This window comes from Hyla sarda, chromosome 1 (genome assembly GCF_029499605.1).
Source record: "Hyla sarda isolate aHylSar1 chromosome 1, aHylSar1.hap1, whole genome shotgun sequence".
NCBI lineage: Eukaryota > Metazoa > Chordata > Amphibia > Anura > Hylidae > Hyla > Hyla sarda.
This window is the reverse complement of record NC_079189.1, coordinates 295,371,302-295,397,174: the sequence shown is the minus strand read 5'-3', so window position 1 is coordinate 295,397,174 and position 25,873 is coordinate 295,371,302. Positions and strand designations below refer to the sequence as shown.

The 25,873-nt window shown below is 42.5% G+C and overlaps 3 long non-coding RNA genes across 5 annotated transcripts; 1 reads left to right on the top strand and 2 right to left on the bottom strand.

The window, feature by feature from the left end:
• Nucleotides 1-2,587: 2,587 nt before the first annotated feature.
• Nucleotides 2,588-3,212, bottom strand: LOC130267982 (uncharacterized). Its single transcript, XR_008843361.1, has 2 exons — nucleotides 3,036-3,212; nucleotides 2,588-2,934 (listed from the first exon to the last, which is right to left on the bottom strand). It is a non-coding gene; the product is annotated as an uncharacterized LOC130267982 (long non-coding RNA).
• An 8,569-nt stretch (nucleotides 3,213-11,781) lies between these two features.
• Nucleotides 11,782-12,681, bottom strand: LOC130267955 (uncharacterized). Its single transcript, XR_008843350.1, has 3 exons — nucleotides 12,374-12,681; nucleotides 12,216-12,279; nucleotides 11,782-12,114 (listed from the first exon to the last, which is right to left on the bottom strand). It is a non-coding gene; the product is annotated as an uncharacterized LOC130267955 (long non-coding RNA).
• Nucleotides 12,682-18,405: 5,724 nt separating this feature from the next.
• On the top strand, nucleotides 18,406-19,806 carry LOC130267863 (uncharacterized). 3 transcript variants are annotated; one of them, XR_008843319.1, is made up of 3 exons: nucleotides 18,406-18,420; nucleotides 19,160-19,358; nucleotides 19,460-19,806. It is a non-coding gene; the product is annotated as an uncharacterized LOC130267863 (long non-coding RNA). The 3 variants fall into 3 exon arrangements; XR_008843322.1 differs by lacking the exon at nucleotides 18,406-18,420 and adding an exon at nucleotides 18,961-18,975; XR_008843315.1 differs by lacking the exon at nucleotides 18,406-18,420 and having other exon boundaries at nucleotides 18,748-19,358.
• Nucleotides 19,807-25,873: the final 6,067 nt, after the last annotated feature.

Below are 25,873 nucleotides of genomic sequence, written 5' to 3'. Positions count from 1 at the left end.
CTCACATTGGCCTTCTTTGACAATTATCTGATTCCCATAAATCTTCTCCCCCCCCCCCCCCCCCTCCCCCTCCATAACAGATGTGTCTGGCTGACTAGTAAATTGTTTGATTTTGAAAGGATTTTAAATTAGTTAAACTACTTTGTGTGTAGATGAGTGCAAAGTAGTTGAGCCTTTGTGTGTACATGAGCCTTTGTGTGTACATGAGCCTTTGTGTAGATGAGGCATGGCACTCCATGTAAAAACTAGATGTTTTTAAATTAGCCCACAATGCCACTTAAGTAACTAAATTCTTCCTTGTCTTGAATTATTTTTTCCCAGGTGTGGTTGTGTAACAATGCTAAAGTCTCCAAACAAAGCAATAGCAGTGCAGCAATGGGAGCAAAGATGGATTAAAACCTGCCTATGTGGAGGACTGTGGAGAAAAATGCCCCATACCTACTCATGACATCTCACCTTCCCCAAGTTTAAGAAAAAAAAAGACTGTTTGAATCTTGGCACTTGTGTTTGACTTAACAAAGTCCATGTATCAAGTCTGTGGTTTACAGTTTTTTAATAATTCTTTATCCATCTACCAGTTTCAGTCTATTGCTAAGTCTCCAAGGCTTTCTCGAGAGATCACCTAACTGTAAATATGAGCTACTGTATTAGGAATAAAAACTTCTTTTTTATATTTGGTGTCACTGTTAAGTAAAAGCAGATAACTTAGAATTAGCCAATGAAAATAACTTGCACCGGTACCATAAATATGTATACATATATATCAGTGCCATATTAAGAAAATATTCTAACTGTAATTAGTATATATAACTAAGATCATGTCTATAGTTCAGACCTGCTGGGAAGCGTGTGTCTAATCCAAAACGCTTCCCGTCTGAATAGTGCTCTGTTCCAGTCGCCCCCTCTCCGAGGTGGGTGCACCCTCTCCAGACCAGTCAATTCAATTTCAGGAATAATTCAGGAATTTATTAAGGATACCAAATCATTACTCCAAGCAGTAAAAAAGATGAAATAGACAAAAAATGAGAGTTGGTTATCCTGTGATATCACGGCCCTGTACACGTGTATCCCACACGACAGGGCTGTTGATGCCATAGCATACCACTTACAGAAATATAGCAATTACAGTCCTGAATTACAGGAATATATATTGCAAGTGTTATACTTTCTTTTACATCATAATTTTTTTAGCTTTTATAATGTGTATTATTTGCAGATAACCGGTTGCCCTATGGGCTCTAAATTTTCACCTTCTTTAGCGAATATCTACATGGCGTATTGGGAGGAGGTCGTCTTGTTCTCCCCTGCCAACCCTTTCCAATTTTTGGTCGGTTGGTACGGGAGATACATAGACGACCTCCTCCTAATATGGAGAGGGTCATCATGTCAAGCACATGATTTTCTAACTTTTTTGAATAATAATGATTTTTCTCTAGTATTTACGTTCAGTTTATCTGAAGAAGTAATAGATTTTTTGAATGTCACCTTAAGTGGAGATACGGAAAACGCATGTGTACACACCAAGCTATACCGCAAACCATGTGCGGGAAATAGCCTGTTACACTCATCAAGTTGTCATCCACAACATGTTAAACAAGATTTTAGAGAGTACGTTTTTCTGAAATGGTTTTTGGGGGGCATGTCACCTTTAGGAAGCCCCTAGGGTGTCAAAACAGCAAAAAAAAAAAACACATGGCATACTATTTTGGAAACTAGACCCCTCGGGGAATGTAACATAGGATAAAGTGAGCCTTAATACCCCACAGGTGTTTCATGACTTTTGCAAATGTGAAAAAAAAATGTACCTAAAATGCTTGGTTTCCCAAAAGTTTACATTTTTACAAAGGGTCAAAGCACAAAATACCCCCCAAAATTTGAAGCCCAATTTCTCCCGATTCAGAAAACACCCCATATGGGGGTGAAAAGTGCTCTGCTGGCGCACTACAGGTCTCAGAAAGGATGGAGTCACATTTTGCTTTTTGGAAGCAAATTTTGCTCTGGAAGCATGCCACATTTAGGAAGCCCCTATGGTGCCAGGACAGCAGAAAAAAACACACATGGCATACCATTTTGGAAACTAGACCCCTTGGGGAATGAAACAAGGGGTAAAGTGAACCTTAATACCCCACAGGGGTTTCACGACTTTGGCATATGTAAAAAAAAAAATTATAATTTTTACCTAAAATGCTTGGTTTCCCAAAAATTATTTTTTTTTACAAAGGGTTAAAGCAGAAAATACCCCCCAATATTTGAAGCCCAATTTCTCCCGATTCAGAAAACACCCCATATGGGGGTGAAAAGTGCTCTGCTGGCGCACTACAGGTCTCAGAAGAGAAGGAGTCACATTTGGCTTTTTGGAAGCAAATTTAGCTCTGGGGGTAAAGTGAACCTTAATACCCCACAGGGGTTTCACGACTTTTGCATATGTAAAAAACACCCTAAGCCAGTTGCCTCTCTCCGCACGGCATTATGCAGATCGTGCAGGAGAGCAGCTTTGGACACTTAAAAAAAAAACCTCATGTCATCCACGTTTTGCTAACACTATTTTTCACACACAAATAAAATAAATGAGTCAAACTAGTTAAAGAATGGTTTAAAAAGGGGAACTTTATTTATTATATATTAAAATGTTTGTGTAGGGATTTTATGTAACCTCCATCACTCACAAAGAGCGTACAGTAACTAATACTCAGGACAGGAAAAACCTCCAGAGGGGAGGAAACCTGTAGGGAATCCATGGCTACTGTATTGCCCTTCCTCTGGGCATACTAAAGGAGGTTACCTCTAGAATTTGGGCCAATGTGTCTGTGTATGTGCGTGATTCGAGGGGCTGTGCCTTCATCCAAATTCTTGCTAGGTCTGGAAATCCACGTCTTCATCCAACGTCTTGCTGTAGGGCCGGAAATGCTACTCCACATCCTGGAAATAATGCATCTAAGATAGGAAAATAAAAGATAGATTATTTACATGTTTATTATAGAAAAGCACATTGAACTGCACTAAAGACCTTTTGGTCACAACAATGTGACACTTACCAGTCACAGTAGTGTATATGACTTTGCATTCTCGGTCCCTACAGTGTCCAGCATCAGCCCCTCACTGATGAAGAATGAGCAGGAGCAGTGTTATATCTGCTCAGTGCTGCTCTCTGGTGGACAATGGCTATGACATCACATGTGTGACACGCTGTTACCTCCTGAGAGTTCTATTTCATTAGTGCTGCTCTCTGATTGGCTGAAAAACAAAAAGCTTTCTATATTCTGCATGACTGTTATCTAAGGGATTTGGGGCAATTTTTTATTAAAATGGCGCTAATCCCTGTGGATGCAATATACTTGTTCCTCCTAACCAGACACTCAGCATTTGTAATTATAATTTGGTGGTCCCAACAGCCTGGGCCCATAGGTTTCTTACACAGATCAGTGCGGCTCTGGCAGGCTTAATGAGCAGCGCTGGCTGCCGGGACGTCTGACGAGTGACATCCCTGACGTTGTGGTCTGGAGCAAAGGATGTCACTCGTTAGACATCCCGCTGCCACTGATTTATAGTGGTCGTGGCTCCTGCTGCCAGTTCAAGATCAGACACCATGGTCCTAGATTGACATACTGCACCACTGATCCCTTGTGGCTGTCCATCTGTTGCAAATCTACAATTCCCAGCATGCCCTGGGCATGCTTGGAGTTGTAGCTTTGCAACAGTTGGACAGACATCTGTCGAAAGGGGGGAGGGGGAACACCAAAAATAAAGCAATGTGGGCTTTGAAAAACGCCACACATAAGTTGTGTTTAATCCCAGCCTAAGCCTAGGAACAGATGCAATTCTTGTTTGATTTGGGGGCTTCAGTTTCTACGCAGTACATTTTTCGGTAAAAATGACACCTGATATTTATTCTGTAAGTCCATACAGTTAAAATGATACCCTACTTTTATAGGTTTGATTTTGTCGTACTTCTGGAAAAAATCATAACTTCATGCAGGAAAATTTATACGTTTAAAATTGTCATCTTCTGACCCCTATGACTTTTTTATTTTTCTGTGTATGGGGCGGTATGAGGGCTCATTTTTTGCGCCGTGATCTGAAGTTTTTAACCGTACCATTTTTGCATTGATAGGACTTATTGATCGCTTTTTATCCATTTTTTCATGATATAAAAAGTGACCAAAAATGCACTATTTTGGACTTTGGAATTTTTTTGCGCGCATGCCATTGACCTTGCAGTTTAATTAATGATATATTTTTATAATTCAGACATTTCCGCACGCGGTGATACCATATATGTTTATGTTTATTTTTATTTACACAGTTTTTTTTTTCATGGGAAAAGGGGGGTGATTCAATCTTTTAATGGGGAAGGGGTTAAATCATGTTTATTCACTTTTTTTTTCACTTTTTTTTTGCAGTGTTATAGGTCCCATAGGGACCTATAACACTGGACACACTGATCTTTATCATTGATCACTGGTTTCTCATAGGAAACCAGTGATCGATGATTCTGCCGCATGACTGCTCATACCTGGATCTCAGGCACTGAGCAGTCATTCGGCGATCGGACAGCGAGGAGGCAGGTAGGGGCCCTCCCGCTGTCCTGTAAGCTGTTCGGGATGCCGCGATTTCGCCGCGGCTATCCCGAACAGCCCACTGAGCTAGCCGGCATACTTTTGGTTTCACTTTAGACGCGGCGTTCAACTTTGAACGCCGTGTCTAAAGGGTTAATAACGCGCGGCACAGCGATCAATGCCGCGCGCTATTAGCCACAGGTCCCGGCCCGGCTGTGGCCCCGCGTTATAGATCGGGAGTGGACACATGACGTTCCAGTACGTCATGTGTACTTAAGGGGTTAAAAAAAAAAAAAGTTTTCCACCGGAGTACCCGTTTAAAGGTGAGTGGAGGCTGGAGCCAAGTTGGACTGGGTATCACAGACAGAGATCCCAAGTTGGCACAAAAAGGAGGAGTTCAGTGTTTTAACCCCTTAAGGTTTTTTTTTTGCAATTCTGACCACTGTCACTTTAAACATCAATAACTCTGGAATGCTTTTACTTATCATTCTGATTCCGAGATTGTTTTTTCGTGACATATTCTACTTTAACATAGTGGTAAAATTTTACGGTAACCTTTCTTGGTGAAAAATCCCCAAATTTGATGAAAAAATTGTAAATTTAGCATTTTTCTAACTTTGAAGCTCTCTGCTTGTAAGGAAAATGGATATTCAAAATAATTTTTTTTTGGTTCACATATACAATATGTCTACTTTATGTTTGCATCATAAAATTTATGAGTTTTTACTTTTGGAAGACACCAGAGGGCTTCAAAGTTCAGCAGCAATTTTCAAATTTTTCACAAAATTTTGAAACTCTATATTTTTTAGGGACCAGTTCAGGTTTGAAGTGGATTTGAAGGGTCTTCATATTAGAAATACCCCACAAATGACTCCATTATAAAAACTGCACCCACTAAAGTATTCAAAATGACATTCAGTCAGTGTTTTAACCCTTTACGTGTTTCACAGGAATAGCAGCAAAGTGAAAGAGAAAATTCAAAATCTTCATTTTTTACACTCGCATGTTCTTGTAGACCCAATTTTTGAATTTTTGCAAGGGGTAAAAAGGAGAAAATGTTTACTTGTATTTGTAGCCCAATTTTTCTCGAGTAAGCACATACGGCGGGCACAGTAAAGGGCTCAGAAGGGAAGGAGCGGCAAGGGGATTTTGGAGAGTAAGTTTTTCTGAAATGGTTTTTGGGGGGCATGTCTCCTTTAGGAAGCCCCTAGGGTGTGAAAACAGCAAAAAAAACACATGGCATACCATTTTGGAAACTAGACCCCTCGGGGAATGTAGCATGGGATAAAGTCAGCCTTAATACCCCACAGGTGTTTCATGACTTTTGCAAATGTAAAAAAAAAAAAAAAAAAATGTACCTAAAATGCTTGGTTTCCCAAAAATTTAACATTTTTACAAAGGGTCAAAGCACAAAATGCCCCCCAAAATTTGAAGCCCAATTTCTCCCGATTCAGAAAACACCCCATATGGGGGTGAAAAGTGCTCTGCTGGCGCACTACAGGTCTCAGAAGGGATGGAGTCACATTTGGCTTTTTGGAAGCAAATTTTGCTCTGGAGGCATGCCGCATTTAGGAAGCCCCTATGGTGCCAGGACAGCAGAAAAAAAACACATGGCATACCATTTTGGAAACTAGACCCCTTGGGGAACGTAGCAAGGGGTAAAGTGAACCATAATACCCCACAGGGGTTTAACGACTTTGGCATATGTAAAAAAAAAAAAAAACATTTATTTTACCTAAAATGCTTGGTTTCCCCAAAATTTCACATTTTTACAAAGGATTAAAGCAGAAAATACCCCCCAAAATTTGAAGCCCAATTTCTCTCTATTCAGAAAACACCCCATATGGGGGTGAAAAGTGCTCTGCTGGCGCACTACAGGTCTCAGAAGAGGAGTAATCACATTTGGCTTTTTGGAAGCAAATTTTGCTCTGGAGGCATGCCGCATTTAGGAAGCCCCTATAGTGCCAGGACAGCAAAAAAAAACACATGGCATACCATTTTGGAAACTAGACCCCTTGGGGAACGTAACAATTGATAAAGTGAACCTTAATACCCCACAGGGGTTTCACGACTTTTGCATATGTAAAAAAAATATATATTTTACCTAAAATGCTTTGTGTCCCAAAAATTTCACATTTTTACAAAGGGTTAAAGCAGAAAATACCCCCCAAAATTTGAAGCCCAATTTCTCCCGATTCAGAAAACACCCCATATGGGGGTGAAAAGTGCTCTGCTGGCGCACTACAGGTCTCAGAAGAGGAGTAGTCACATTTGGCTTTTTGGAAGCAAATTTTGCTCTGGGGGCATGCCGCATTTAGGAAGCCCCTATGGTGCCAGGACAGCAAAAAAAAAAACACATGGCATACTATTTTGGAAACTAGACCCCTTGGAGAACGCAACAGTGTTACAGTGAGTACTTACACCTCACAGATTTTTTCGAACAGTGGGCTGTAAAAGTGAAAAATTTGATTTTTTTTCCACTATATTGATAGTGTTACCCCAAATGTTTCATTTTCACATTGGGTAATAGGGCAAAAGGCCCCCAAAACTTGTAGAACAACTTCGTCTGAGAAAAAAAAAATACCCCATATGTGGATGTAAATTGCTCTGTGGACGCAATACAATGCTCAGAATAGAAGGAGTGAAATTTTGTTGAAATCGAAGTCGGGGGTCATGTGCATTTATAAAGCCCCCATTGTGCAATAACAGCCAAAAAAAACACATTTGACACCATTTTAGAAACTACACCCCTCAATGAACGTAACAAGGGGTACAGTAGGAAATAACACCTCACAGGTTTTTTGAAAAATGGGCCATAAATTGAAAAATAAGATGTTTTTACACTAAAATGCTGGGGTTACCCAATTTTTTACATTTTAACAAGGGGTAATATGAGATATTGGGTTACAAATTTTTGAGGGTTTTTCCCCCTGACTATAAAAATACATCCACATATGGGGTAACGTGCTGGGCGGGCGCACAACAAGGCTCAGAAGTCATAGAGGTCACTTTTTGTATTTGTGGCCTATGGCATATCAGTAGCTGACAGTTACATACATTCCGAGGAAAATACAAAAATGAAACACCCACATGTGACACCATTACAGAAAGTACCCACCCTGAGGAATGGGTATAGGGGTAAAGAGGACATTTTTAACGCACAGGTGTTTCCTAAATTTATTTTCCAGGAATGGATGAAGGGTAGCTTTTGGAAAATTGCAATTTTCAACCTATGCTCTGCTTCATCTTTCTGGGAACAACTAACATGTGACTCCGAATTGTCGCCTGGAAATATGACAGAGCTCAGCGAGAACTCTCCGCATTTGAGGCGGATGTTTGTTACGGACCTAACAGTTACATACATTCAGAGGAAAATACAAGAAAGGAACACCCACATGTGAGAATACTACAAACAGTACACCCCCTAGCGAAGGTGTATAGGGTCAAGTGGAGATTTTGAACAGACGGGTGTTCCCTTCATTTATTTTCCAGGAATGGATGAAATGTACTATGGGGGGGGGAAGAAAATTGCAATTTTAGTACTGATATGCCAATTATTTTCCCAGAATGATGACCCAGAGTACAGCCAAAAGTAAAAATGATGCCCGCCCCAAACCCTATACTCTGAATCATCATTCTGGGAAGGGGATGTGTGGGGCCGTCCCTATTCTGTTACCTCAAATGCGCAACCCACTCAGGTGGAGAGAGAGTGTTGCGCATTTGAGGAAACTGCAAACCTCCAATGCTGTTGATTCTGTGTCCCATGACCCATTTTTTAGGGGGAAGAGAAAAAAATATTGGGGTAGTGGGAAACATTTATTTTTTTTTTTTTTTTGGGAGGGGTAGGGTATTTTGGTATAAAATTTGGAAGTCAATGTACCCTGGACTGGTACATTGGAGCCGAATTCTGGGGAAGGAAAATTAGGGCAAAGGATGAAAAATTTAGTACTCTATGGAAGTGTGATACTCCCTGAAGCAGCCTATGCAGAGGCCCGGATTATCTGGGCAAGTGTCACACTGAATGGTGGTGTCCCTCCGTCTCCCCTTCTTGTGAAACACCCTGCATTTCTTCTGGGTTCGTCCCGACCTTCTAGTGTTGGGTATCACACCAGGAAAGTGTTGGCCCGGGACGATCCGGGGACCTAAAGTTCCAGAGGTGCTCTGAGCCGCTCCTTGGCGGTCACCAAAGATGAAGGCCCTTAGAACTACCTCTTGGAACTGCAGGTATGTCCCTGTGTTGCCAGCGTACTTGTACAGTATAAAAGAGTTGTACATGGCAACCTGTACCATGTAGACCGCAACCTTTTTATACCATACACGTGTTTTCCTCATGGTTCTCATGGGAAAAGGCACGGGACTCACCCCAGGGGATAGGAGCATGTAGGGGATGGGGCGGAAGGCCTCTTTGATTCTTCCGGACTGTCCCACAAGCGACCGTGGATCTGGCGGCGAGGGATGTGAAGAGAGGGATACTAGTATAAAAGTTATCCACGTAAAGGTAGTAACCTTTATCTAGAAATGGGTGCAAAAGGCCCCAAACAATTTTCCCGCTAACACTTAAAGTGGGGGGACATTCTGGGGGTTCAAAACGGGAATCTCGTCCCTCACACACTATAAACTTGCAAGTGTACCCGGAGGCACTCTCGCAAAGTTTATACATCTTCACGCCATACTGCGCTCGCTTGATCGGGATGTATTGCTGGAAGCTGAGTCTCCCCTTGAAGCTGAGGGGGGGGGGGGGGGAACATGCCGCATTATCAGCATAATGCAAACATCTCCGAATGGCCTCGAACCGGGGACGTGTCATGGCCATACTGTAGAGGGGTGTCTGGTAAAGGACGTCCCCACTCCAATAATGCCTGACACAGTTTTTTTTTTAACTAGACCCATATGCAGCACGAGGCCCCAAAAGGTCCTCATTTCGGCTGCATCATCTGGAGTCCAGCCGCCGGGTCTAGCTAAAAATGAGCCCGGGTTAGCGGCGCCGAACTGTTGGGCATACAGATTAGTCTGTGTAACCATCAAATTAACAAAGTCGTCACTGAAAAAATGACCAAAAAAGTCCATTTCAGTGAACCCGACAATGTTAATTTTGATTCCTGAGTCGCCAACAAACTCAGGAATCACAGGCTCGTGGTCCACTGGCTGAGTCCAGACAAGTTCTCCGGTACGATGTACCAGTGAACTTTGCTGGGGGGCTTCACTAGTATGAGCGCCAGGGGGACTCATACTAGCATGGGGCACAGGGTCAAGGGCAGAGGAGGTTTGCGGCGGTGTCTCCACCGCCTTGGTGGCTCATCATCTGAAGTAGATGATGAGGAGGACGATGAAATAAGGAAGGTGGGGTCTTCATCGTCCTCTGAGCCGCTCTCGGTGTCGGAGGCAATTATGGCATATGCCTCTTCCACCAAAAAATCTCTGCGGGCCATTTCCCTACTCCAATGTGGATACAGGGGTATGTGTGTGTGTGTGGGGGGAAAAACTTTATTTGTGTATGTGCTGCGTGTGGTGTGGTGCGATACTACCTCCCTAACCCGCCCTAGCCTAACCTAACTAAACTAAACTAACCCGCCCTAACAGAAAAAAAAAATATATAAAAAAGGGGACTTAAAAAAAAAAAAAAAGGGGGACTTCTAGCGCCAAAAAAGCCCTGTGCCAAAAGAAAAGGGTTTATCTAATCAGTGGTGTGCGCACCAATTAGCGCTTGTGGCGGCAGGGGGCGCAGAAGTCAATGGGGGGTCCAGCCACTCAGCCCAGAACAGTGGCTGGTGGCTTGTACACAGACCCCCACACAAAAAACCCGAAAAATAAAATAAAAAAACGCTTAACCCCGAAAAAATGCACCCGCCTGTACCCAAAAAAAAAACGCTGATCAGTGATAAATCACCGACAGCGGTGGGACAGGCTGCACACACAGGTACGGTCCGTCCACACAGTACACGCCTGCTACTGGTGGCACGGACCGCCTATGGGTGCAAAAAAGCGCTAGAAAACCCGAAAAAAGCGCCGGCACCACAAAAAAAACAGCTAATCAGTACTACGGGACTGATCAGCGGTGGGTGGGCTTTAACAAACGTGTGGACCGCTCTTTTATAACTAAGAGGGTCCACACACACACGCTTAGGAAAAAAAAAAGATATGCGCCAAAAAAAAAACGCTGGCGGCAGACCGCAGCGACCCAGCAGGGCCGGGGTCACACAGCTGAAGGTGCTACGGACCCACGGACACCCACTGAGGTACGCTGAAAAAAAAAAATACTTTTTTTTTAACCCTAACCTGTCCCTACCTAATCTAAAGCTATCCCTGGGGATTTCTGTGCCAAGGGGCCACAGAAAGGGGGCAAGGGGCACTTTTTTTTTACTGAGGGGATGGTGGGCAGCACGGGGCTCCATCCTGCACACCATTCCACTGCAGCAGAGTCCCATTAATTTCAATGGGGTTCTGGCGCACTGTGCACACAGCAGAATTTCTGCACAGGAAATATCTGGCACCGAAATTCAAATTCGGTCATCCGCAGAAAGAATAGACGTCTGTTCTTTCTGTGTATTCTGCTCAGAAATACATTGCTGCCTATGATAAAGCGAATTTCTGAGCAATCTTAGCGCCAGCATGTTCTGACACCGCTCCACTATCTTCAGAATATCCGCACATAAATTTTCTGTGTGGACATTTGAGCGTTACAATCAAAATTGAGTAGGTGGACCCTGTCAAAGTATGTCCTGATGTGATTGGATGTATATGTACACCCTGTACATGATGCAAACAATGGACCAGTGCTCGCATCATGTATGACAGGTCCTGGCAGCCAGAGACCTGCCAATAATGGCAATCATCAACGATCGCTCTAATGTTTGTCATTAACTCCTCAGATGCCTTGATCAAAGCAGGTTATGGCAATGCGGGCATTATATTCAAGGATGGATTCACCTGTGGCGATCTGGTGATCATTCAAAATGGTGGATGGAGGTCCTCTCACCTTCATTCTCCGCTCTCCTAGGGTCCCGTTCATCAGAAAAAGGCTCATGCATGGAAATTGCTGGGTGTCCTATGGTTGCCACCCAGCATCAGTTGCCTCTCTCCGCACGGCATTATGCAGATCGTGCAGGAGAGCAGCTTTGGACACTTAAAAAAAAACCTCATGTCATCCACGTTTTGCTAACACTATTTTTCACACACAAATAAAATAAATGAGTCAAACAAGTTAAAGAATGGTTTAAAAAGGGGAACTTTATTTATTATATATTAAAATGTGTGTGTAGGGATTTTATGTAACCTCCATCACTCACAAAGAGCGTACAGTAACTAATACTCAGGACAGGAAAAACCTCCAGAGGGGAGGAAACCTGTAGGGAATCCATGGCTACTGTATTGCCCTTCCTCTGGGCATACTAAAGGAGGTTACCTCTAGAATTTGGGCCAATGTGTCTGTGTATGTGCGTGATTCGAGGGGCTGTGCCTTCATCCAAATTCTTCTGGAATAGGTCTGGAAATCCACGTCTTCATCCAACGTCTTGCTGTAGGGCCGGAAATGCTACTCCACATCCTGGAAATAATGCATCTAAGATAGGAAAACAAAAGATGGATTATCTACATGTTTATTATAGAAAAACACATTGAACTGCACTAAAGACCTTTTGGTCACAACAATGTGACACTTACCAGTCACAGTAGTGTATATGACTTTGCATTCTCGGTCCCTACAGTGTCCAGCATCAGCCCCTCACTGATGAAGAATGAGCAGGAGCAGTATTATATCTGCTCAGTGCTGCTCTCTGGTGGACAATGGCTATGACATCACATGTGTGACACGCTGTTACCTCCTGAGAGTTCTATTTCAGTAGTGCTGCTCTCTGATTGGCTGAAAAACAAAAAAGCTTTCTTATATATTCTGCATGACTGTTATCTAAGGGATTTTGGGCAATTTCTTATTAAAATGGGGCTAATCCCTGTGGGTGCAATATACTTGTTTCTCCTAACCAGACACTCAGTATTTGTAATTATAATTTGGTGGCCCCAACAGCCTGGGCCCATAGGTTTCTTACACAGATCAGTGTGGCTCTGGCAGGCTTAATGAGCAGCGCTGGCTGCCGGAACGTCTGACGAGTGACATCCCTGACGTTGTGGTCTGGAGCAAAGGATGTCACTCGTTAGACATCCCGCTGCCACTGATTTATAGTGGTCGTGGCTCCTGCTGCCAGTTCAAGATCAGACACCATGGTCCTAGATTGACATACTGCACCACTGATCCCTTGTGGCTGTCCATCTGTTGCAAATCTACAATTCCCAGCATGCCCTGGGCATGCTTGGAGTTGTAGCTTTGCAACAGTTGGACAGACGTCTGTCGAAAGGGGGGGAGGGGAAACACCAAAAATAAAGCAATGTGGGCTTTGAAAAACGCCACACATAAGTCGTGTTTAATCCCAGCCTAAGCCTAGGAACAGATGCAATTCTTGTTTGATTGTTCGGGGTTTTTTTTTTGCCCCCCAAAAAAACAAAACACTAAAAACTGCCCCCTCATTTCTTTACTCTGCCATCTTTGTGGCATTTTTGCTAAAGACACGGGGGGAAGGGGGGAATGGGGAGTTTATCAAAATCTGTGAGGAGGGAAGTGGACCAGTTGCCCATAGCAACCAATCAGATCGCTTCTTTAATTTTTAAAAAGGCCTCTGAAAAGTGAAAGAAGCGATCTGATTGGTTGCTATGGGCAACTGGTCAACTTTACCTCTGCACATGTTTTCATACATCTCCCCTAATGTGCATAATAATAATAATTATTATTATTATTATTTCCCCCCCCTGGCTTTTCTCATTATGACTCATGTGATTCTTTCATCATGTGACTCAAGGATTTCTATTAAAAACATTGGGAAGAAAAACACCAAAACTTCATAGGAAAAAAAAAAAAAACATGCTTTCGGCATCCCACAGATTTGATAGCCTAAAAAGACCATAAAAGGATGAAGAAACCCCCATTAGTGTCTGGCATTTCATATTACCCTATTGATTCCAACATAACATGTGCCCGCAGCGAGCATGGTGTTTTTTTCTGTCAAACACGCCAAGTGTAATCCCAGACGAAATTAATGTTTTCACAATAAGTTGGGACAGGCAGCAGGCTGTGCTATATATTTGCATAGTTGCGGCGTACAGCGCGTGCCACATTTATACGGCTGCGTTCTGTAGCATTCAGCAGCTAATAACTACTGGAAGGATTAAGATTTTTTAATAGAAGTAATTTACAAATATGTTTAACTTTCTGCCACCAGTTGATTTAAAAGAAAAAAAGGTTTTCACCAGAGTACCCCTTTAACCCCTTAAGGACCAAGCCCATATTCACCTTAAGGACCAGGCCAATTTTATTTTTGCATTTTCGTTTTTTCCTCCTCGCCTTCTACAATCCGTAACTCTTTCATATTTCCATCTACAGACCCATATAAGGGCTTGTTTTTTGCGTGACCAATTGTACTTTGTAATGAAATCTCAGATTTTACCGTAAAATGTACGGCGAACCCAAAAAAATATTTTTTTAGGGAGGAAATTTTAATGAAAACCACAATTTTGCACATTTTGGAGGGTTTCGTTTTCACACTGTACAATTTACGGTAAAAATTACATGTGTTCTTTATTCTGTGGGTCAATATGATTAAAATAATACCCATGGCTACATACTTTTATATTTTTGTACCACTTTAAAAAAAAATCGAAAACTTTTTGTACAAAATCAGTAATCAAAAATCGCCCTATTGTGACCACCTATAACTTTCTCATTTTTTGCGCCGTCATCTGAACTTTTTATCGATACCACATTTGCATATATAAAACTTTTATATAATTTTTTATACATTTTTTAATAAAACGTGACAAAAAAGCAGCATTTTTGGCCTTTTTTTTTTTTTTACATTTACGTCATTCACCGTACGGGATCATTAACATTATATTTTGATAGTTTGGACATTTACGCACGCGGCGATACCAAATATGTTTATAAAAAAAACTTTACGCTTTTTGGGGGTAAAATGGGAAAAACGGACAATTTATATTTTCATTGGGGAGGGGATTTTTCACTTTTTTTTTACATTTTATTTTTAAATTTTTCAACTTTTTTTTCACACTTTTTATGTCCCCATAGGGGACTATCTATAACAATCCTTTGATTGCTAATACTGTTCAGTGCTATGTATGGGACATAGCACTGAACAGTATTATCGGCTATCTCCTGCTCTGGTCTGCTTGATCTCAGACCAGAGCATGAGACGCCAGGAGACGGCCAGAGCAAGGTCAGGGGACCTCCGGCCGCCATTACAGATGATCGGATTGCCGCGGCAGCGCTGCGGGCGATCAGATCATCTATTTTATTATGCCGCAGATCACGGCATCTGAGGGGTTAATTTACAGATCACGGCATCTGAGGAGTTAATGGCGGACATCTGCGCGATCGCGGATGTCGGCCATTACCGGCGGGTGCCCGGCTGCTGATAGCAGCCGGAAACTGCCGTGTATGAAGCGAGCACCGCTCCGATGCTCGCGGTCATACACAGGACGTAAATGTATGTCCTGCCAAACCAGGACATACATTTACATCTGTGGTCGTTAAGGGGTTAAGTGAATGTGCGCCGTGACGTACGGCCCAATCTATAAAAATTTCCCCGATCCTAGCCAGAAGGCCAGGATGATTGCCAAATGTGAAGAGTACGTGGTGCAGTGCTTCCACTCAGTAAGCTATTACACCCAGTGAGTTTCGGCACCTCAGGGTCACCACTCCCCAAGGCACAGAAGTACCTCGGCCTTCAACCTCCACAGCCTCACGGTGAGACCTGGAGCAAACAGGTCACATCAGAGCAGCCGTGGAGCTGATTCCTCAGAACCAGCCCCGGAATGCCCCGAGGCACCTGCCCCCTCCATGCAGCATCCATCCTACATCAATGGCAAAGACTAAACCACCGATAAGAACAGATACTACGCTTGATCTTAGCCAAAAGGCCAAGAGCCATATATGCCATCAGAACGCAGCTGTATAAATGTGGCACACGCTGTACGCCGCAACTATGCAAATATATAGCACAGCCTGCTGCCTGTCCCAACTTATTGTGAAAACATTCATTTCGGCTGGGATTACACTTGGCGTGTTTGACAGAAAAAAAACACCATGCTCGCTGCGGGCACATGTTATGTTGGAATCAATAGGGTAATATGAAATGCCAGACACTAATGGTGTTTTCTTCATCCTTTTATGGTCTTTTTAGGCTATCAAATCTGTGGGATGCCGAAAGCATGTTTTTTTTTTTTCTATGAAGTTTTGGTGTTTTTCTTCCCAATGTTTTTAATAGAAATCCTTGAGTCACATGATGAAAGAATCACATGAGTCATAATGAGAAAAGCCAGGGGGGGGAAATAATAATAATAATAATTATTATTATGCACATTAGGGGAGATGTATGAAAACAATATAGTACCACAATATAGTTACTTTTGACTTAAAATGTAGAAAACAAAGACAGGCGGGGAAGACAAAAACATATAACTTTAAAAAGGCAAACTTCCCTGGGCTGAGATCTGCACTACAGGACATAGACTGGGGGGAGGTGTTCTCAAATATTGATACAGAAGGTAAATGGGACATCTTTAAATCAACTCTAAATAACTATACAGCTAAATATATACCAAAGGGGAACAAATATAAACGATTAAAACTAAATCCTACATGGCTGACAAATGATGTTAAAAGAGCAATAAACAACAAAAAAATAGCCTTCAAAAAATACAAATCTGATGGGTCAGCTATAACATTTAAACAGTACAAGGAGCTTAATAAAATCTGTAAAAATGTAATAAAAACTGCAAAAATTCCAAATGAGAGACAGGTGGCCAAAGAAAGCAAAACAAATCCTAAATATTTTTTTTTTAGATATATAAATGCAAAAAAAACAAGGACAGAGCATGTAGGACCCCTTAATAATGATAATGGGGAGGTTGTCACAGGTGATAAAGAGAAAGAGGAGCTACTGAATGGGTTCTTTAGTTCTGTATATACTATGGAAGAAGGAGCTGACATTGGCCAGGTCAGTGCTGGTAACACATCATGTAATGTACTGAACTGGCTTAATGTAGAGATGGTACAAGGTAAGTTAAGTGATATAAATGTAAGCAAATCCCCAGGACCGGATGGACTACACCCAAGAGTTCTTAGAGAGGTAAGTTCAGTAATATCTGTACCCTTGTTCATGATATTTAGAGATTCTCTGGTGTCTGGTATTGTGCCAAGGGACTGGCGCAAGGCTAATGTGGTACCAATCTTCAAAAAGGGCTCTAGGTCTTCCCCAGGAAACTATAGACTGGTAAGTTTAACGTGCATTGTGGGTAAATTGTTTGAAGGACTTATAAGGGATTACATACAGGAATACATAGGGGATAATAGTATAATAAGTGATAGCCAGCATGGGTTTACTAAGGATAGAAGTTGTCAAACCAATCTAATTTGCTTTTATGAAGAGGTGAGTAGAAGCCTTGACAGAGGAATGGCTGTGGATATAGTGTTTCTGGATTTTGCTAAAGCGTTTGATACTGTCCCTCATAGACGTCTGACAGGTAAGTTAAGGTCTTTGGGTTTGGAAATTTTAGTTTGTAACTGGATTGAACACTGGCTCATGGATCGTACCCAGAGAGTGGTGGTCAATGATTCGTACTCTGATTGGTCCCCGGTTATTAGTGGTGTACCCCAAGGTTCAGTACTGGGACCGCTGTTGTTTAATTTATTTATCAATGATATAGAGGATGGTATTAACAGCTCTGTTTCTATCTTTGCAGATAACACCAAGCTTTGTAGCACGGTACAGTCTATAGAGGATGTGCATAAGTTACAAGATGACTTGGATAGACTAAGTGTCTGGGCATCCACTTGGCAAATGAGGTTCAATGTGGATAAATGTAAAGTTATGCATCTGGGTACTAATAACCTGCATGTATCGTATGTCATAGGGGGGATTAAACTGGCAGAGTCACTGGTAGAGAAGGATCTGGGTGTACTTGTAGATCACAGACTACAGAATAGCATGCAATGTCAGGCTGCTGCTTCCAAAGCCGGCAGGATATTTTCATGTATAAAAAGAGGCATGGACTCAAGGGACAGGGACATAATACTCCCCCTTTATAAAGCATTGGTACGGCCTCACCTGGAATATGCTGTTCAGTTTTGGTCGCCTGTTCATAAAAGGGACACTGCGGAGTTGGAAAGGGTGCAGAGACGCGCGACTAAACTAATATGGGGCAACGAACATCTTAGCTATGAGGAGCGATTAAAGGAGTTACAATTGTTTAGCCTTGAGAAGAGACGTTCAATGGGGGATATGATAAACGTATATAAGTATATTAATGGCCCATACAAAAAATATGGAGAAAAACTGTTCCAGGTTAAACCCCCCCAAAGGACGAGGGGGCACTCCCTCCGTCTGGAGAAGAAAAAGTTTAGTCTCAAGGGGCGACACGCCTTCTTTACCATGAGAACTGTGAACTTATGGAACAGTCTACCTCAGGAACTGGTCACAGCAGGAAAAATTAACAGCTTTAAAACAGGATTAGATACATTCCTGGAACAAAATAACATTAATGCTTATGAAGAAATATAAATTCCCATCCCTTCCCCAATATCGCGCCACACCCCTACCCCTTATTTCCCTGGTTGAACTTGATGGACATATGTCTTTTTTCGACCGTACTAACTATGTAACTATGTGCAGAGGTAAACGTTGACCAGTTGCCCATAGCAACAAATCAGATCGCTTCTTTCACTTTTCAGAGGCCTCTTTAAAAATTAAAGAAGCGATCTGATTGGTTGCTATGGGCAACTGGTCCACTTCCCTCTTCACAGGTTTTGATAAACTCCACCTTCCCCCCCAGTGTCTTTAGCAAAAATGCCACAAAGATGGCAGAGTAAAGAAATGAGGGGGGCAGTATTTAGTATTTTGTTTTTTGGGGGGGCAAAAAAAAAAAAAAAAAAAAAAAACAATCAAACAAGAATTGCATCTGTTCCTAGGCTTAGGCTGGGATTAAACACGACTTATGTGTGGCGTTTTTCAAAGCCCACATTGCTTTATTTTTGGTGTTCCCCCTGCCCCCCTTTCGACAGACGTCTGTCCAACTGTTGCAAAGCTACAACTCCAAGCATGCCCAGGGCATGCTGGGAATAGTAGATTTGCAACAGATGGACAGCCACAAGGGATCAGTGGTGCAGTATGTCAATCTAGGACCATGGTGTCTGATCTTGAACTGGCAGCAGGAGCCACGACCACTATAAATCAGTGGCTGCCGGGATGTCTAACGAGTGACATCCTTTGCTCCAGACCACAACGTCAGGGATGTCACTCGTCAGACGTCCCGGCAGCCAGCGCTGCTCATTAAGCCTGCCAGAGCCGCACTGATCTGTGTAAGAAACCTATGGGCCCAGGCTGTTGGGGCCACCAAATTATAATTACAAATACTGAGTGTCTGGTTAGGAGAAACAAGTATATTGCACCCACAGGGAGTAGCCCCATTTTAATAAGAAATTGCCCAAAATCCCTTAGATAACAGTCATACAGAATATATAAGAAAGCTTTTTTGTTTTTCAGCCAATCAGAGAGCAGCACTAATGAAATAGAACTCTCAGGAGGTAACAGCGTGTCACACATGTGATGTCATAGCCATTGTCCACCAGAGAGCAGCACTGAGCAGATATAACACTGCTCCTGCTCATTCTTCATCAGTGAGGGGCTGATGCTGGACACTGTAGGGACCGAGAATGCAAAGTCATATACACTACTGTGACTGGTAAGTGTCACATTGTTGTGACCAAAAGGTCTTTAGTGCAGTTCAATGTGCTTTTCTATAATAAACATGTAAATAATCTATCTTTTATTTTCCTATCTTAGATGCATTATTTCCAGGATGTGGAGTAGCATTTCCGGACCTACAGCAAGACGTTGGATGAAGACGTGGATTTCCAGACCTAGCAAGAATTTGGATGAAGGCACAGCCCCTCGAATCACGCACATACACAGACACATTGGCCCAAATTCTAGAGGTAACCTCCTTTAGTATGCCCAGAGGAAGGGCAATACAGTAGCCATGGATTCCCTACAGGTTTCCTCCCCTCTGGAGGTTTTTCCTGTCCTGAGTATTAGTTACTGTACGCTCTTTGTGAGTGATGGAGGTTACATAAAATCCCTACACAAACATTTTAATATATAATAAATAAAGTTCCCCTTTTTAAACCATTCTTTAACTTGTTTGACTCATTTATTTTATTTGTGTGTGAAAAATAGTGTTAGCAAAACGTGGATGACATGAGGTTATTTTTTAAGTGTCCAAAGCTGCTCTCCTGCACGATCTGCATAATGCGGTGCGGAGAGAGGCAACTGATGCTGGGTGGCAACCATAGGACACCCAGCAATTTCCATGCATGAGCCTTTTTCTGATGAACGGGACCCTAGGAGAGTGGAGGAGGCAGGTGAGAGGACCTCCATCCACCATTTTGAATGATCACCAGATCGCCACAGGTGAATCCATCCTTGAATATAATGTCCGCATTGCCATAACCTGCTTTGATCAAGGCACTGAGGGGTTAATGACAAACATTAGAGCGATCGTTGATGATTGTCACTATTGGCAGGTCTCTGGCTGCCAGGACCTGTCACACATGATGCGAGCACCGATCCATTGTTTGCATCATGTACAGGGTGTAAATATACATCCAATCACATCAGGACATACTTTGACAGGGTCCACCTACTCAATTTTGATTGTAAAGCTCGAATGTCCACACAGAAAATTTATGTGCAGATATTCTGAAGATAGTGGAGCGGTGTCAGAACATGCTGGCGCTAAGATTGCTCAGAAATTCGCTTTATCATAGGCAGCAATGTATTTCTGAGCAGAATACACAGAAAGAACAGACGTCTATTCTTTCTGCGGATGACCGAATTTGAATTTCGGCACCAGATATTTCCTGTGCAGAAATTCTGCTGTGTGCACAGTGTGCCAGAACCCCATTGAAATTAATGGGACTCTGCTGCAGTGGAATTTCCGTACAGTATATTCCTGTGCAATTCTGCATGGAAAACCTAACGTGTGAACATAGTCTAACAGTCATTAAAAAGGGTGAGGCGATGCAAATAAGGGTGAGGGCCAAGGGCCAGAGACAAAGGGGCGGCAAAATGAGGTATTGCCTAGGGTGACAAAAACCTTGGCAGGGTACCTACCGTTATCGGCTCTGCGGGCAGTTACCTTGGCTAATGCCAAGGGGGATGCCAGGAGCATTTGTGGTCCCTTAGTAGCTTCGGCGAAAAGGGACATCGAACCTGGAACCACACAGCTACCTTTTGGTCCGGAGGCGAAGGGTAAGGTTTGTTGGGGGGCCTCTCTCCTATCAGAGAAGGGCTTGGGATAGACCGCATCCTCTGTGCACATTTTTTTTAGTGTAACACGTTTGCACTTTTTCTTGCACTTTGGGTGATTCGAGAGCATGTTCCTTGGCTCTTAGATAAAAAAATAATAATAATAAAAGATTGTGGTTATTCTTTACTTAAGATAGACATATGTAGGTCAATTGGTACTTAGGAAAGTGTTTGAACTGGGGTCAAGTGGATTCCATATATGGGCAACTAGGTCAATTGGAACAGGAAGGATTGTATAAAGTGTAATGTAGTAGGAATGAATGGAGGGGTTGTAAATTACACAGCTCGCCAGTAGATGGCAGCAAAACATTACAATTTATCAGGAGATGGTATAATGCATAGAAATAAGTCAGTTTTTTGGGATAGCTAGGTGTTTGTGTGGATAATGGTGTTATCATAACTATAAAAATTGTAAACAAAAATAAAGAAAAAAAATAAAGTAATATAAATAAAACTAAGGGAAAAAAAACGTAGTAGTGGCATCAAATAATAATAGTGTTAAAATAATAACATCATAGTTTCTTACCAGCTTGCATGAGGTAGTTTAATAGGAAAGATAAGAAAAAACAATTTTTTATTGGAGGAATTCTCTGTATAATTTTGGGAATCTGGGTAGATGATCAATGGGGCAAATCGTAAAGGGGTCTTCTTCATCATCCGGGTGCTGTTCGGTACAATGTCTTGAGATACTGTGAAGTAAAAATTTCTTTTTACTGTTGTTCCTATGTTTATTAAGGCTACAGTGGAGTTCCTGTGTTGTCCTTCCCACATATTGCTTCTTGCATTTGCAGGTGATCAGACATATGATGAAGCTGGATTTGCAGTTAACACCTTAAGGACCATGGACGTGTATACACGTCCAGGCTGGATGCACATTCCGCCATTAGGACGTGTATACTCGTCCATGGCTCTCGTGGGTGCTGCCCAGTGCACCCACGAGATCGCAGCAGGGACTCGGCTGTAACACACAGCCGGGACCCTGCCACAATGCCGGGACTGAAGTAAACTTCAGTCCCGGCATTTTAACCCTTACAGCTGCGGTCGGAAGTGACCGCGGGCTGTAAGTGTTAATGACAGAGGGAGCTCCCTCTGTCACCCTTGCAGCACCCCGCAGCGCGATCGCGGGGTGCTGTGTGTAATCCCCGGCGGGCGGGGACCTGCGTTACTGCCGGGACAGAAGAAAACTTCGGTCCCGGCAGTTTAACCCTCAAAGCCACGGTCGGAAGCAACCGCGAGCTATAAGGAGTTTTGACAGAGGGAGGGGGCTCCCTCTGTCTCTCTCCTGTAGCACCCCGCAACTATGCTTACCTGGGCAGCCGGGGGTCTTTACTAGGACCCCCAGGTCTGCCCCGGTTATTGCCTGACAGGACGTGCCTGAGGCATGTCCTGATATGCTGCCTGCCAGTGTAAAACTGGCAGACAGCATATAACTGCAATGCTTTGGAATACTAAGTATTCCAAAGCATTAAAAAAAATGTCAAAAAAAATAAAATAAATAAAAGTGTAAAAAAGAAAGTGTAAAAAAAATGTAAAAAAGTGTAAAAAATAATAAATAATAAAAATACATTTATTAAATAAATATAATAAAAATAAAAATGCATAATGTGTAGGATCACACGGCGCACACCCATACTGCCCACCAGCAGTCACGATAATGAGCTCCCTGCAAAGGCTAGGTAGCTTTGTGTGTCCACTCATAGCGGCGGATTTCCCGCCGGCAGTCATGAGCGGACACACTGAGCTACCCAGCCGCAGCAGTGATCTCGCCCCTTGTGACTGCTGCCGGGGGCATCCGCAGAGTGAAATAAGCCGCGGATGTGCTCTATGTGAACCTACACTGCGTCCCGTTCATACTGCGATTGTGCAGTGTTAGAGGTATCCGTCAGCATCACGTCAAAAAGAGTGATACTGATGTATACTGTAGCAGCTCCATTTATTTCTGAATGAGACTGCTACAGTATACGTTGGCATCCCTTTTTTGACATGACAACGGACTATTATACTGCAGAAACGCAGTATGAATGGGGACTATTCATATAATGATGCCCTGAAAGCCAAAGGGGGCTCCTCTCCTTCTTGGTCCTACCAGGCGGTCAAGCAACCAGATATAGCCCAGCCCAGGTGTACTGCCCAGCCCGGGTGAACAGGGTGATAAAATATGGGGCGTAGTTCCTCCATTTCAAAGCGACTTACCAAAATGATGTCCCACAAATAAAGAATTTGTGGGGAAAAAAAGCTAATTTCTATTTTTTTCTACTGACTTTGAAATAATTCTAGCCACACAATAAGGGCTCAACGTACTCACTTTTGCCCTAGGTGAATACTTTAGGGGGCGTAGTTTCGAAAATGGGGTCACTTCTGGGGGTGTGGTATTGTTTTGACAGCTAGAATGCTTTGCAAGATGAAGTGCGGCCTATAATTTGTATAATGATATCCTGAAAGCCAAATGGTGCTCCTCTCCTTTTGGGTCCCACTATGTGGCCATGCAACCAAATATGGTCTAAGCGGGGGTATTACCGAACACGGGACGAGCAGCATAATAAAATATGGGGCGCATTTTCTACTTTTCAGATGCAATGTACAAAAAATATGTCCCACAAATGATGCAATTCCATGCAATTTCCACTGATTTTGTATCCATTCCAGCCACACAAAAAGGACTCAAAGTACTCCCTTTTGGTCTAGATGAATACTTTAGGGGGTTTAGTTTCCAAAATGGGGTCACTTGAGGGGGTTTTATATGGTTCTGGCAGCTAAAACCCTTTGCAGGCATGAAGTGCAGCCTACAATCCATTCGGCCTAAAATGATTCCCTGAAAGCCAAATGGCGCTATTCTCCTTCTGGGTCCTACCACGTGGCCAAGGAACCAAATATGGCCTAAGTGGGGGTATTTCCAAACACGGGCCGAGCAGCGTAAGAAAATATAGGGTGCATTTCTTGCAATATCAGAAGTGATGTACAAAAAATATGTCCCACAAATGATGCATTTGTGAATAAATGCAAATTTTGCATTTTTAACACTGACTTTGTAATAATTCCTGCCAAAAAACTATTTTGTTAAAATACTCACTGTACCCTCAGCGAATACCTTGAAGGGTCTAGTTTTTAAAATGGGGTCATTTGGGGGGTGTTCCTATGTTCTACCACCTTCAAATGTCTGCAAACCTTGCATAGCACATAAAAAAAGATGTACTTTTCAAATTTTCAAAATTTCAAGTTAAATTGTTAGGCTTCTAATTAATTTTAAATGTGAATTAAAAACAAAAAAATGCTGTCAAAATAAAGTAGACATCTAAAAGTATAAGTTTCATAAACTATTTGGTCAGTAAGTATAAATATATGCAACCTATTAGTGTTAAAATAGCAAAAAATGGTAATTTTTTTTAAATTCCATGATTTTTTGCATTGTAAAAAAAAAAACTACAAATGACAAATGATATCAACTTACTTTTACTATTTACATGAAGGACAACTTCTGACAAAAAACAATGTCAGAAATATCGTGATTGGCAAAATGTTACCAGAATTATTCTCTAATAAAGACAGACATCCCCGATTTGAAAAAACAGCCGGGTCTTTCAGGGGCGTACAGGTTTACTTGTGTTGGTCCTTAAGGGGTTAAAAAGGATTTTGATTGGGAATTCCTCACCATTGGTGGTGCTTTTAAAGGTTTTTTGATTGTGTACTATGTTATTACAGCATAGACATTTTGTGCTCCCGCATTTACATGTTCCTTTTTATGGGTAGGGTACTGGTATTGTTTTTGAGTTTGTTCTGTTGCTTCGGTTTACTTGGGACCAACATATTTCGTAGGGTTGGGGCTCTTCTGAAGGTAATGTTGGGTTTGTCCGGAAGAATGGGTTTCAGTACTGGGTCAGTTTGTAGTATGTACCAATGTTTGCTGAGTGCTGTGCGAATGGCATTGTGTGCACAGTTGTATGTGGTGATGAAGTTCAAACGGATGTTTTCTGTTGTGTCGAGGAACACTGTTTGGGGTTCTTTTGGTTTGAGGCAGTCGTCTTGTGTGAGTGTCTTGTTTTTTTCATAGGCCTCTTTTAGGAGGGGTTCAGGGTATCCTTTTGCTTTGAATCTGTTCTGTAGGGTTTTGGCTTGTTGTTCGAAAATTTTATTCCTGGTACAGTTTTTGCGAATTCGCTTGTACTGACTGAATGGTACGTTTGTGCGCCACTTTTTGTAGTGTCCACTGTCGAATGCCAAGTAGCTATTTGAATGTACTTTTCTCTATTGGGGGGACACAAACCATGGGTGTATGCTGCTGTCTCTAGGAGGTATGACACTATGGCAATAAAAAAGTCGGCTCCTCCCAGCAGGATATACCCGCCTCCAGGCCCTGAGCTAATCAGTTTTAAGCTTATTGTCTAAGGAGGTGAGCATGGTCTGGAGTTCTCTCCAGACCAGGTCTTAAGTTTTATTATTTTCCTAGATTTAGGGATGTGTTAGATTTTTTTATTCCATCTTCTTTCCTATTTTCAGGTGGGGACACAGGAACTGCGGCTCACTTTCCCCAGCGGTCAGCACCTGGGTTTGTACCTCATGGTTCCGGGTCACAATATCTCCCTGCTCGCCTCGCTCGCACATGGTAGCCCGGCATGATGCAGGTGACATCTGCAGCATCATCTGGAGACCCTTAGTTTTTGGCCCACTTTTCTCATGGGTCTAATGGGGCTGGCCTGGACAGGGGGTCCTTTATTACTGGGGTGAGCAGTGGCAGTTTGAATGGGGCACAGTTTTTTCACTTTATTCATATATATATATGTGTGTGTGTGGAAACGACCTTGTGTGTGTTTTTTCACATTGAAGCGGCTGACAGCCGCAGCGTTCTTCTATACGGGCGATCTGAGCACCGGCTTACTTTCACTTTCAGCAGCG